Here is a 14,093-nt window from a genome sequence, read left to right as displayed (position 1 = left end):
TTGAAAAATCTAAAGTGAGATGCTTTAATTGTCATGAGGTGGGCCATTATGCAACTAATTTTCCATTGAAGAAATCCAAGAAGGGATCCTCAAAAGGATCAGATGGTGAGGCATTGGCCTCACAGTTCGAATTGGATTTTACCCTAATCGAATGCATGATTTCATTGATGATGGGTTGTGGTTGGTTTCTTGAGAGTGGAGCCTCATTCCACATGACCAACAATAAGAGTTTGTTCAGTACCTTGGAGGATAAAGACCACCAGATGCGCATAGAGATGGGTAATGATGAAAGGTATAGTATTTCAGGAGTGGGCACGGTTGTGTTTCATAAGGAGCATGGAGCTCCTCTCAGCCTGACTAATGTAAAGTATGTGCCTGGACTGAAGATAAACTTGTATCAACGCGATGTTAGAGGACAAAGGCTACGATGTTGTCTTTAGGAGAGGAAACGTTTTCCGTAGACACATCACCAAGGGTCAGGTGAAACAGATTGGTTCACGGGTACAGAACTTTTATGCTCTTGAGGTTCAAGATGCATGCAAAGCCTTCAGGAGCATGTAGGTTTTGACCTTGTACAGAAATTACCTGCATATGAATTCTAAAACATAGAAAATAAATAATGCGAGAGTAGAACACATAAAACACATATAGACATAGATTTTCCCCTAGATCCCAAAACTGGGACTACCATCTTGATTTTTCATTATGTTCCTTTCAATGTTATAATACATATTTATACATGCCAAAGCATCCAATACCATGGACCGAAAACCATCGCGTCCAAAAAACATGTGCAAAAATCATGCACAAAACCATAGGTGGCTCCACCCAACCTAACATAGGGTCCAAAACCAAAAATTTTCAGGGCGCTACCCTGGACCCCATAAAGTGGGGTTACGGGTGCCCCTAAAACCCCCTATTAACTACATGGGAAGAATATAACACAACTTAACATTCTCCCACTTGTTGTTTTATTTCCACAGGGGGCCACAAGAGAGCTTAGTCATTTTTCTAGCCCTGAAATGCCCATTATCTCTCTACACCAAGAGAACTTCTCAGAGCTCACAGATTTTGTTAATGCACCTGCAGTATTCTTCAAAGAGTCCATCTTTACTAGCAACACCTTTTTTTCTTCTATCATATCCCTCACAAAGTGATACTGAACATCAATGTGCTTTGTATTTGAATGATATGCAGGGTTCTTTGCCAAGAAAATTCCACTTTGGCTGTCACAGTCTATCCTTATAGCTTCTTGTACTAACCCCATACTTGAACACAATCTCTGCAACCAAACTGCTTCCTTGCTTGCATGAGTGGCTGCCATGTATTCTGCCTCTGTAGTTGATAGTGCCACTATGGATTGTTTCTTACTCATCCAACTGATTGCACCTCCAAATAGGTTAAACACATACCCACTTGTAGATCTTCTTTGATCCAGATCTCCAGCCTAGTCTACATCAACAAAGCCATTAATATCCAACACTCTTTCCAATCCTAGTCTTCCTTGGTAGCACAAACCATAATCACTAGTGCCATGTAAATACTTGAAAACTCGCTTCACTGCTGTCCAGTGCTCCTTCCCTGGTTTTGACATAAACTTGCTCAATACTCCCACTGCATGTGCAATGTCTGGACTAGTACAGACCATTACATACATCAGGCTACCGACTACACTTGCATATGGAACACAGGACATGTCCTTATCCTCTTCTTGTGTCTTGGGACACTATTCAATAGATAACCTAACACCTACAAGAATAGGAACCTTCACTGGTTTACTATCCTGCATATTAAACCTCTGCAATATTGTCTTGACATACTTCCTCTGGTTTAACCAGAGCTTCCTCTTTGCCCGATCTCTTTTAATTTCCATGCCCAAAATATAGTTTGCAGCACCAAGATCTTTCATGTCGAATTTGGAGGACAATTGGGTGTTCAAATCCTGGATAATTTCTTTTTCATTTCCAACCAGCAACATATCATCCACTGCAAGACTAGATAAATAATGCAGTCACCAATTAATTTAAAATACACACAGTGATCTGCTTTGCTTCTGGTGAAGCCAAGTCCCCGTATAAATGTATCAAATTTCTGATACCACATCCTTGGTGATTGTTTTAACCCATACAGAGACTTCTTTAACTTGCATACCAGTTCTTTCTTACCCTTCGCTACAAAGCCTTCAGGTTGCTTCATGTATATTTCCTCTTCCAGATCCCTGTGAAGAAATGTTTTCTTTACATCCATCTGTTCTACCTCAAAATCAAAAGCAGTAGCAACAGATAAAAGTAATCTAATAGAAGTTACCTTGGCAACAGGAGAAAAAATATCACCAAAATCAATTCCCAGCACCTGGGAATAACCTTTTGCTACCAAACGAGCTTTGTATTTCTCCACTTTTCCTTCTGCATTTGTCTTCTTTTTGAACACCCATTTGATGCCAATGGGTTTCCTTCCAGTTGACAACTCCACCAGATCCCAAGCCTCAATTTTGTGCAAAGATGCCATTTCATCAACCATGGCCTCTTTCCAGAGTTTTTCGTCCTCTGAATCCACTACTTCCTTCACAGTTCTGGGATCATCATCAGTAACAGACAAAGAAAAATTTGAATAGAAAGCAGATGGACTATACCTTTCTGGCTTCCTTATTTCTCGAACTGATCTTCTCACAACCGAAGTTTGTGGCTCTTCATCTTCTGATTCCTTCTCTGCTGTAGAGTCTGATTCTTCCTCCTTTAGCTCAAACTCTATCTTCTCAGGTTCCTTTGGTTGGACTTCATGTTTAATAACATCTTTCACCTCTCTAAACACCACATCTCGACTGTACATAACCTTCCTTGTTACTGGGTTCCAAAGCTTATAACCCTTTAAACCATCCTTATACCTAATAAAGATACACTTTTCAGATTTACTATCGAACATTGTTCTTTTCTCCTTTGGAACATGTACATATGCATCACATCCAAATACCCTCAGATGTGAAAGAAAGGGTTTCTTACCAGTCCATACCTCTTGTGGAGTCTTATCCTCCAATGTTGATGAAGGTGACCTATTAACTAGGTAACATGCAATATCCACTGCCTCTGCCCATTATTCCTGTCCTAACCTGGCACCACTGAGCATGCTTCTTGCCCTTTCCATCAACGTCTTGTTCATTCTTTCTGCAACTCCATTTTGCTAAGGTGTATACGGAGTAGTATTCTGCCATGCTATACCACACTTCTTACAGAATTCTTCAAATTCCTTATTGCAAAACTCTCCACCGTTATCTGTCCTCAGCACCTTTATCTTCTTCTCTGTCTAGTTTTCCACCAGAGCGTTAAATTCTTTCAACCTGTCAAAGACTTCAAATTTCTTCTTAAGGAAATATATCCATGTATTCCTTGAGAAGTCATCTATAAATGATACATAGTACACAGACTTACCTAGTGATGGAACCTTCACAGGTCCAAACACATCACTGTGCACAAGTTCTAATATTTGTTTCACCCTCATACTACCAAAGGGGAAACTCATCCGATTCTACTTCCCATATACACAATTTTCACAGAAATCAAAATCTAGAGAGCTGTTACTCATACCTTCTTCCATACCTTTACCATGAAGTATCTGAAGGCCCTTCTCTCCAATATGTCCAAGCCTTTGATGCCACAACATGGTCTTTTTTCCAGAGACCACTAGATTTTCTGCTCCACTTTCAAGAACCACGGAACTGTTGCACCCATCAACAACAGTGCTACCTTGCAGCTTGTACAGAGTTCCAATCCGAACTCCCCGCATCAATACCAGTGCTCCCCGAACCATCTTGCAAGTATCCTTCTCGAACACTATTTTTACACGTGCATCATCCAGCTTAATAACAGAAATCAGATTTCTGGCTAATGCAGGAATATGCAGAACACCCGGAAGTGTTCTAACCCTTCCACCTTGTAGCTTCAACTTTACTTTTCCACGACCAATGATTCTAGCCTTCTTGTCATCCCCCAAGAAGACATCGCCACCATCATATTTCTCATACTCACAGAACCACTCTCTATGGAGAGTGAAGTGAAAGGATGCACTTGAGTCAATCAACCATGCCTCATGATCTTCATGTGTACTTGAAGAAGCCAAGTACACATCCCCACTTTCATCTGAGGTGGTTTTTGCCTCTGCAGAAGGAGCCTCATCAAATCCAATTCCTTTGTCAGGAGCTTTAGATTTACAGTCCCTTTTGAAGTGGCCTTCCTTTCCGCATTTCCAGCACACCACCTTTACAGGTTTTCCTGAAGATTTAGATCTCCCTCTAGATTTAGATCTCCCACTCGATGATTTATTTTTGTTTCTGTTCTGGGACTGTCCTCATATAGACAAGGCATCACCATTTTGACTCTCCATATTTTTCCGTCTCATCTCCTTCGCTAGCAAGGCTGAGTCTATTTCATCAAACTGCAAGGCAGTTGCATTGCTACCTATTGCAATAACCAGACTATCCCACGAATCTGTTAGAGAACACAACAAACTGATGCACTTATCTTCATCTGAAATTTTAATATCAACAGATGCTAACTGGCTTACTACAGTATTAAATGCATTCAGCTGCTCTATCACTGAGTCTCCATCTTTCATCCTCAGGTTATACAACTTTTTCCACAGGAACGGTTTATTCACCAGCCACTTAGATTGGTACAAAGTCCCTAACTTGTCCCACAAAGTCTTTGTTGTAGCTTCCCATGATACATTCAGCAATACTAAATCTGAGACACACAATCGTATTTTGTTGTTTGCCTTCCAATCCAACTTCTTCCATTCCTCATCGGGTACTCCCGTTGGTTTAGTACCTAGATCTACCGTGATCCACTAATCTTTATCCACCAACAGATCCTCCATCTTGAGTTTCCACAAATCAAAACTCTGACCATTAAATTTCTCGATCTCTATCTTTCCACTGCTTGCCATCTTCTTTCACCACCAGAATCAATCTCGCAGATCTCCCACTGAACAGGGTCTACCACAGGTCCAAGCAAAACCCCTCAGTAAAAAAAGCATTCCCTTGAAGCCAAATCTACTCTAATACCAAATATAGGTTTTAACCCCGTACAGAAATTACTGCATATGAATTCTAAAACACAGAAAATAAATAATGCGAGAGCAGAACACATAAAACACATATACACAGAGATTTTCCCCTCGATCCCAAAACTGGGACTACCAGCTTGACTTTTCATTATGTTCATTCAAATGTTATAATACATATTTATACATGTCGAAGAATCCAATACCATGGACCGAAAACCATCGCGTCCAAAAAACATGTGCGAAAATCATGCACAAAACCATAGGTGGGTCTGCCCAACCTAACATAGGGTCCAAAATCAAAATTTTCCGGGGCACTGCCTCGGACCCCATAAAGTGGGGTTACGGGTGCCCCTCAAAACCCCTATTAACTACGTGGAAATAATATAACACAACCCAACAGAGCAAGGCAATTGTTAGAGACTTCGTGGTTGAGAGAGAGAGTACATTACCTCTCAACATGTAGCGCTATAAGAAGTCTCAGACAATTGTGGAGGAGCCATAATTGGAGAAGTCAGTAGAGGGATCACTTGCAACCATATCTCTAGGTGGGAGATGGGGTGATGTGAATTGATAGTCCCATGAAGGCTGAAATAGGCATAGGATCCTTGAGGTACCCAGCCTCTTTGATTAGACCTTGCTACGGGAGCCCCGATGAGGAGTAGCAAGACTGGCTGAGTGGGTAGAGACAGATGCAGATGGAGCGACAAAGGGTGTTTCTAGCCAAACATAGAGGTCAGTTGGGAGATCAGTTACTTACTTCTCAGTAATTGAGTTGGAGTGCAGCAGTGGGCAGCACGATGTAACATGATGAGAGGAGGTGGAGTGCGGATACAATGTTGGGAGAAAGGACCAGCAGCAGCACGGATGCAGGAAGAGGTGTACATAAAGCAGCCGAAAGGATTTGAGACCTTCGATCGTGAGTCACATGTGTGCCGACTCAAGAGAGATTTGTACGGGCTGAAGCAAGCACCTCGTGCTTGGTACACCAGGATCGACAACTACTTCACCGGGTTGGGCTTCACAAAGAGTGAAGTGGATGCGAACTTGTACCACATCATGGTGGAAGGTAAGTAGTTGATCATTGTTCTTTATGTTGATGATCTGATATTGACAGGTGATGATCAGTTGATCATGTCTTGCAAGGAGGACCTTGCAAGAGAGTTCGAGATGAAAGACATGGGTCTCATGCACTACTTTCTAGGCATGGAAGTGTGGCAAAAGGATGGGAAAGTGTTTGTGTCTCAAGGAAAGCATGCCAATGAGATACTCAGGAGATTCCACATGGAGAAGTGCAAGCCCATGCAGACTCCTCTAGCAGGTAACTGGACAAAGGAGGATGCTACTTCAGGAGAAGTAGTAGAATCTACTGTGTATCTGCAGCTTGTGGGTTCATTGATGTATTTAGTGAACACACGACCAGATTTGTGCTTTGCGGTGAACCAACTGAGTCAAGCTATCGTTCAGCATACAAAGTTGTTTTGGAAGGTAGCGAAGCATGTTTTGAGATACCTCAGAGGCACATCTCAGTTTGGATTATTGTACAGACAGTTAGAGGGAGTGAAGATATAGGGCTTCACAGATGTAGATTGGGCAGGGAGTCCATCAGATTGGAAGAGCACATCAGGAGGAATTTTCAACCTTGGTTCAGATATAGTTTCCTAGTAGAGTAGGAAATAGAGGTCAGCTGCACTTAGCTTAGCAGAGGCTGAATACATGGCTGCAAGTCAGGCAACATGTGAGGCCATTTGGATGTGGAAAATTCTAGTTGTTTTGTTTGATCAGAGGATGGATCCAACTGTGATCTATTGTGATAATTAGAGTTGTATTAAACTCTCTGAGAATCCAGTATTTCATGACAGGTCCAAGCATATCGACATTCGGTATCATCACCTGAGAGACTGTGTGGTGAGGAGGATCATGTTGTTGCAATTTGTTTTGACCAAGCAGCAAGATGCTGAAATTTTGACTAAGGCATTGTCAAAGTGTAAATTCGAGTTCCACAGAGACAAGATTGGGGTGGCAGATAATCCCTTTGTTGTTGAGAGGAAGTGTTGAAAATAGCAACAAGAAATGCTAAAAATAGCATTGCTATAGATAGCATTTCAGGACATATTCCAATTTTAATTTGTCCTTGAATTAAAATTGAGAATTAAAATTCGAATTTAGTCTCACCAGATGTTTGAAAAATAATCAATTAATTCATATTGAGTTAATTAGTTGGCGAAAATAAAACATGGAGTCTTTGTGACGTCATGCAATAGTTATCCCTTTAATTGAGGAAGTTATCCCTTAATTAAGGAGATAATGATGAGTTGTATTTGAGTTGTAATTAGTTAGCTCAGTTAACTGAGTTAAGTCCAATTAAATTAGTTCCAAATAGTTCGTGGAACTAATTGTGAGTTCAGTCAGTTAATGCATGCATGCATGCAACTAGTGTTCGCCAGATAACTGAATATTCTCTCATAAATAACTCATGCATGTCAATTCACACAAAGACCCAGTTGAGATTAAAGGTAGGTACAATGTACTATCAGTTGCTAGAATATTCCCATGTGAATATCTCTTGCATGTAGAAGGAATTCATTCCTTGAGGATTGCACAGTTACTACAGAGGTCAGAGCAGTGTGTGAGGGGAGGATCATACAGGTGGCAACTGGAGGACCCAGGAGAAATTGCGCAAGGAAATAGGAGGCTTGGAGGACTGAAGGAAGGCATATGTGTTGCCTATTCTATCTATGAGCAATAATGAGGGATTTCACTGAGAGATGGATAGCTTGTGAGCTAAAGCTTTATGTAATCCTAAGATATTTCCACTTGTATGATAATACAGATAGCGGGGTTTTTAGCTAATTCTTTCCCCAGAGTATTCTTCTGTGTTTCATGTGTGATTGAATCTTCTTCTCTGTTATATGTGTTCTGGTTGATCTTGCTCAAAATCGTTTAAGCTTCCACAAGTTTGATTGTAGAAGGAGATTAAGTATTTTGCTTTAGTACGTTGCATAATCAGTTTAACCTACAGTGAGAATTTCTACATGGTATCAAAGAAATGGTGATCAAAGCGGAGAACAGCATACAAAGAAGGGAGAAGTTCGAAGTTTGAAGTTCTTGATTGTAGGTACAAAATTGATTTCTTATCACATCTCAAAGTTCACCAATGGCATTCAATGGCTTGAGACTCGAGTATGCCCTAGATGGTAGCTCAAATTACATAGCATGGAAGGATCGCATGGAAGTGGTATTAGAGGACAATGGTTTGAAGGACTTCATTGATCAAGAAGTCCCCAAGCCAGCAACAGCTAATGCCGAAGAATTGGCAGAATGGAAGAAATGTGTGGCAAGAGCGAGGAGGATTATTCTGGAGGGAGTTTGAGACCATATTGTATCGAGTCTCCATGGGAAGTAGACTCTATTTTCAATGTGCAAGACATTGAAGGATCTATATTAGAACAATAGAAACTAGAGGAAGTTGGCGCTAAAGGACAAGCTTCGAAAAATCAAGTGTGAAAAGGGTGACACGATCTCTACATATCTGAACAAGCTCACCACCTATGGAGATGAGCATGGAAGTGTAGGAATCACGACAAACAATGATGGTATGGTGATTCTTTCTCTCGTTATTCTTCCTAAGAGCTGGCATAGCTACTAGGACTCAGTGAATGGAAGAGAAAAACTGCTAGATTGGGAACAACTGTGGTCAGATCTGATGCAGGAGGAAATCAAGAGGAGCACTAGAGATGGTTCTTTATCTAAGCATGATGATGAAGAAAATCTTGCCTTAGCAAGTAACGCAAGGAAAGGGAAGGAGAAGGATTCTCATCCCAAATCGAGTTCTTCCCATGGTGGGAAGAAGATTGAAAAATCTAAAGTGAGATGCTTTAATTGCCATGAGGTGGGCCATTACGCAACTAATTGTCCATTGAAGAAATCCAGGAAGGGATCCTCGAAAGGGTCAGATGGTGAGGCACTAGCCTCATAGTTCGAATTGGAATTTACCCTCATTGCATGCATGCTTTCATTGGTTATGGGTTGTGGTTGGTTTCTTGATAGTGGAGCCTCATTCCACATGACCGGTGATAAGAGTTTGTTCAGTACCTTGGAGGAGAAAGACCTCTAGATGCGCATAAAGATGGGTAATGATGAAAGGTATAGTGTTTCAGGAGTGGGCAAGGTTGTGTTTCAGAGGGAGCATGGAGCTCCTCTCACCCTGACTAATGTAAAGTATGTGCTTGGACTGAATAAAAAATTGGTATCGATCACGATGTTGGAGGACAAAGGCTACAATGTTGTCTTCAGTAAGGGAAAGGTTTTCCTTAGACACATCACCATGGTTCAGGTGAAACAGATCAGTTCACGGGTATAGAAACTGTATGCTCTTGAGGTTTAATATGCATGCAAAGCCTTGAGGAGCAAGGCAACTATTAGAGACTTGATGGTTGAGAGAGAGAGTACATTACCTCTCAACATGCAGTTCCAGAAGAAGTCTCAGACAATTGTGGAGGAGCCACAATTGGAGAAGACAACAGAGGGATCACATGTAGCCATACCTCTAGGTTGGAGGTACAGTAATGTGAAGTGATATTCCATGAAGGCTGAAATAGGGGCAGGATCCTTGAGGTACCTAGCCGCTTTGATTAGACCTTGCTACGGTAGCCCCGACGAGGAGTAGCAGGACTGGCTCAGTGGGTAGAGATAGATGTGGATGGAGTGGTAGAGGGAGGTGCAACGTCAGAGGGTGTTTCTAGCCCAACATGGAGGTTAGTTGGGAGATCAGTTAGTTACTTCTCAGTAACTGAGTTGCAGTCCAGCAGTGGGCAGCATGATGCAACATGATGAGAAGAGGTGCAGTGCATATGCAGTGTTGGGAGAAAGGACCAGCAACAGCATAGATGTAGGAAGAGGTGTACATTGAGTAGCTGGAAGGATTTGAGACCTTTGATCATGAGTCACATGTGTGTCAACTCAAGAGAGCTTTGTATGGGATGAAGCAAGCACCTCGTGTTTGGTACACTAGGATCGACAACTACTTCACCAGGTTGGGCTTCACAAAGAGTGAAGTGGATGCAAACTTGTACCACATTGGTGGAAGGTAAGCAGTTGATCATTGTTCTTTATGTTGATGATATGATATTGACAGGTGGTGATCAGTTGATCATGTCTTACAAGGAGGACCTTGCAAGAGAGTTAGAGATCAAAGACATGGGTCTCATGCACTACTTTCTAGGCATGGAATTGTGGCAGAAGGATGGGGAAGTGTTTGTGTGTCAAGGAAAGCATGCCAATGAGATACTTAGGAGATTCCACATGGAGAAGTGCAAGCCCATACAGACTCCTCTAGCATGTAACTGGAGGAAGGAGGATGCTACTTCAGGAGAAGTAGTAGAATCTACTGTGTATCTATAGCTTGTGTTTTCATTGATTTATTTAATGAACACATAACCAGATTTGTGCTTTGCAGTGAACTAGCTAAGTCAAGCTATGGTTCAGCCTACCATGCTGTTTTGGAAGGTAGTGAAGCATGTTTTGAGATACCTCAGTGGCACATCTCAGTTTGGATTATGGTACAGACAGTCAGAGGGAGAGAAGCTATAGGGCTTCACAGATGCAGATTGGGCAGGAAGTCCATCAGATCAGAAGAGCACATCAAGAGGAATTTTCAACCTTGGTTCAGCAGCAGTTTCTTGGTACAACAGGAAATAGAGGTCAGTTGCAATTAGCTTAGCAGAGGCTAAATACATGGCTGCAAGTCAGGAAGCATGTGAGGCCATTTGGATGTGAAAAATTCTAGTTGTTCTATTTGATCAGAGGATGGATCCAACTGTGATCTATTGTGATAATCAGAGTTGTATCAAACTCTTTGAGAATCTAATATTTCATGACAGGTCCAAACATATCGACATTCAGTATCATCATCTTAGAGACTGTGTGGCGAGGAGGATCATGTTGTTGCAGTATATCTTGACCGAGGAGAAAGATGCTGACATTTTGACGAAGGCATTGTCGAAGTGTAAATTCGAGTTCCACAGAGATAGGATCGAGGTGGCAGATAATCCCTTTCTTGTTTAGAGGGAGTGTTGAAAATAACAACAACAAATGCTAAAAATAGAAATTCTAAAAATAGCATTGCTATAGATAGCATTTTAGGATATATTCCAATTTTAAGTTGTCCTTGAATTAAAATTGAAAATTAAAATTCGAATTTAGTCTCACCAGTTGTTTGAAAAATAATTAATTAATTCATCTTGAGTTAATTAGTTGGTGAAAATCAAACATGAAGTCTTTGTGAAGTCATGCAATAGTTATGCCTTTGATTGAGGAAGTTATCCCTTAATTAAGGAGATAATGATGAGTTGTATTTGAGTTGTAATTAGTTAGCTCAGTGAACTGAGTTAAGTCTAGTTAAATTAGTTCCAAACTATTTGTGGAACTAATTGTGACTTCAGTCAGTTAATGCATGCACGCATGCAACTAGTGTTCTCCAGATAACTGAATATTCTCTCATAAATAACTCATGCATGTCAGTTCAAAAAAAGACCCAGTTGAGATTAAAGACAGGGACAGTGTACTATTAGTTGCTAGAATATTCCCATGTGAATATCTCTTGCATGCAGAAGGAATTCATTCCTTGAGGATTGCATAGTTACTACAGAGGTCAGAGCAGTGTGTGGGGAGAATCACACAGGTGGCTGCTAGAGGACCCAGGAGAAACTGCATAAGGAAATAAGAGGCTTGAAGGACTGAAGGAAGGCATATGTGTTGTCTATTCTGCCTATGAGCAATAGTGAGGGATTGTACTGAGAGCTGGATAGCTTGTGAGTTAAATCTTTGTGTAATCCTGTGATATTTCCACTTGTATGATAATACAGATAGCGGGGTTTTTAGTTGAGGCTTTCGCCAGAGTATTCTTTTGTGTTTCATGTGTGATTGAATCTTCTTGTATATTATATGTGTTATGGTTGATCTTGCTTAAAATCAATTAAGCTTCCGCATGTTTGATTTTAGAAGTATATTAAGTGTTTTGCTTTAGTACATTGCATAATCAGTTTAATCTACAGTGAGAATTTCTACAAAAATGGCATCACTCTTGACCCTCTAAAATTTTAGGCCATACTCAAACTTCCTCCTACTCGCACCCTTCACTAGTTACAAATCCTCCATGGAAAAGCCAACTTTCTTCGTCTGTCTGTTCCCGACTATGCCACCATTGCACATGGGTTTCTTAGAATCCTTTGATCTAAGATTCTATTCATTTGGGATGCCAAAGCTCAACAATTTTTTATTCCCTCAAATTTTCTCTCACGTTTTCTTCCTTGATTATCCCACCTAACTTTGAAAGTGACTTTCTCTTGTATACCTCAACTTCCACCTGTTAGTATGGTATAATCATAGTAGTCAAAAATAAATTGTCTTTCAAATTTTCTTAAAAGTATAAAGGTGTGGCTATGATGTTGTGGAAGATCAAGCTTTAGGTCTTAGTTTGGAATAAAATTTCATTATTCAATGTAAATATTTCAAAGTGTGTGAAGAGTCATGAAAATAGTCATTGATGCCTTGAGAGATTGAGTTAATTGGATCTAGGGTCATGTTTCAATCCAAATTTCATGAGTGAGGTCATGTTCTCACATCTTGTCATCATGGGCACAAATTTGTAGGGTCCCTTTGGTCAATTAGAGTATCAAATCATGTGAGTATTGACATCATCATTAGTAAAATGGTTAGGAGTATAACATTGCACTTTTTCCAAGTGTTGCAATTTCATCATTCAAATTCAAAATCATAACCATCACCCATCAAATCTGTATTCAACCACCTTGGGAGTTGAAATGCATGAATAATCTTCAGAAACGCCTGAGATCCCTCTCATTTCTCCATTTGAATATCGCTATATGGTAATTGGAGTTCGTTGTGCAGGAGGTAGGGGAAGCGCTGTGCTTGTGTTTTTAATTCTGTCACTATGACTAAGAAACATTTTAGTAACTATTTTGGGATTGATATATAATTTTTGGTTGAAACAGGTTGTATAAGTGGGTTATGTGTTGTTTTAATATTTCTTGAGACTGAAATCAATCCGACTAAAGAAACCACGAAACTTTGTTTAAAGAGAAGCTTAAATAACATTTTTTGTACTTGGCCATGCTTTACGGTTACGGGTGTTGATGTTAAGATTAAATTTTTGTCATTTGGTGAAAGGGCCTTAAAAGGGGTCTTTAGAATTATGTCAGCATCATCACCAAAATGTGGATCTTTTTCAGAGACCCCACAGTTGCTCAAAACCATGAGGAATAGATGGCGTCACGATTTCTCATTGGCGCTACACTTTTACTGTAGGGTGAAATTTTGAGAGTTGTTAGATTGGTATGATGAAATATGGTTTTATATGAGAATTTGATGATTTCCAAACCATTTGACACATGTACCAGTCTTCAATCAACTTAGGGAGTGACCGGAGATACATCAACCATGGATTCGTTGCACTTCTCTGCTACACTTCTACCAAGGCACTCAATTTTGATGGAGAAATCATAGTTTTTGGAATTTGGTCCATAAATCAAGACATGAAGTGGTTCTTCTGAATGTTAATATCATATCTAAGACATTTGGCTCAATTAGAAGGTCAGTTTTTGGTCAAGTCATGTGGATGAGATGCTCTACGTAACTGCGTTGTGCTTCCGACTACAAGAAGAAGTTTTGGGGTTTGAAGTTTTGTGGTTAGCATAGAAGTTCTCTCATAAGTTTAAAACGTTTTATGAACCATTTCACACCATCCTAGTACCTTCAATAGTTCAGAGGATGGCCGAAGGTAGTATAATCTTGGAGTGTTGTGCTTTCACATGGTCACTGTATTTTCACAATATCTCTTAAACCCTGTACCCATTAGCCATGAAATTTTTACAGTAGATGCATGGGTGTGAAATGAATAAGATCACTTAATTTTAGGTCAAAATGCTTCATGGTTTTCGAGAAATGAGACATCATCATCTACAACCATTTTCAAATTTTCTCGAGATCCACGAGTCATATTTTGCTCAATTCTTTTG

Source organism: Pinus tabuliformis, chromosome 5_2 (genome assembly GCF_031772625.1).
Source record: "Pinus tabuliformis cultivar Carrire ecotype Pingquan chromosome 5_2, CPIR1, whole genome shotgun sequence".
Taxonomy (NCBI): Eukaryota; Viridiplantae; Streptophyta; class Pinopsida; order Pinales; family Pinaceae; genus Pinus; species Pinus tabuliformis.
This window is presented reverse-complemented; position numbering follows the sequence as displayed.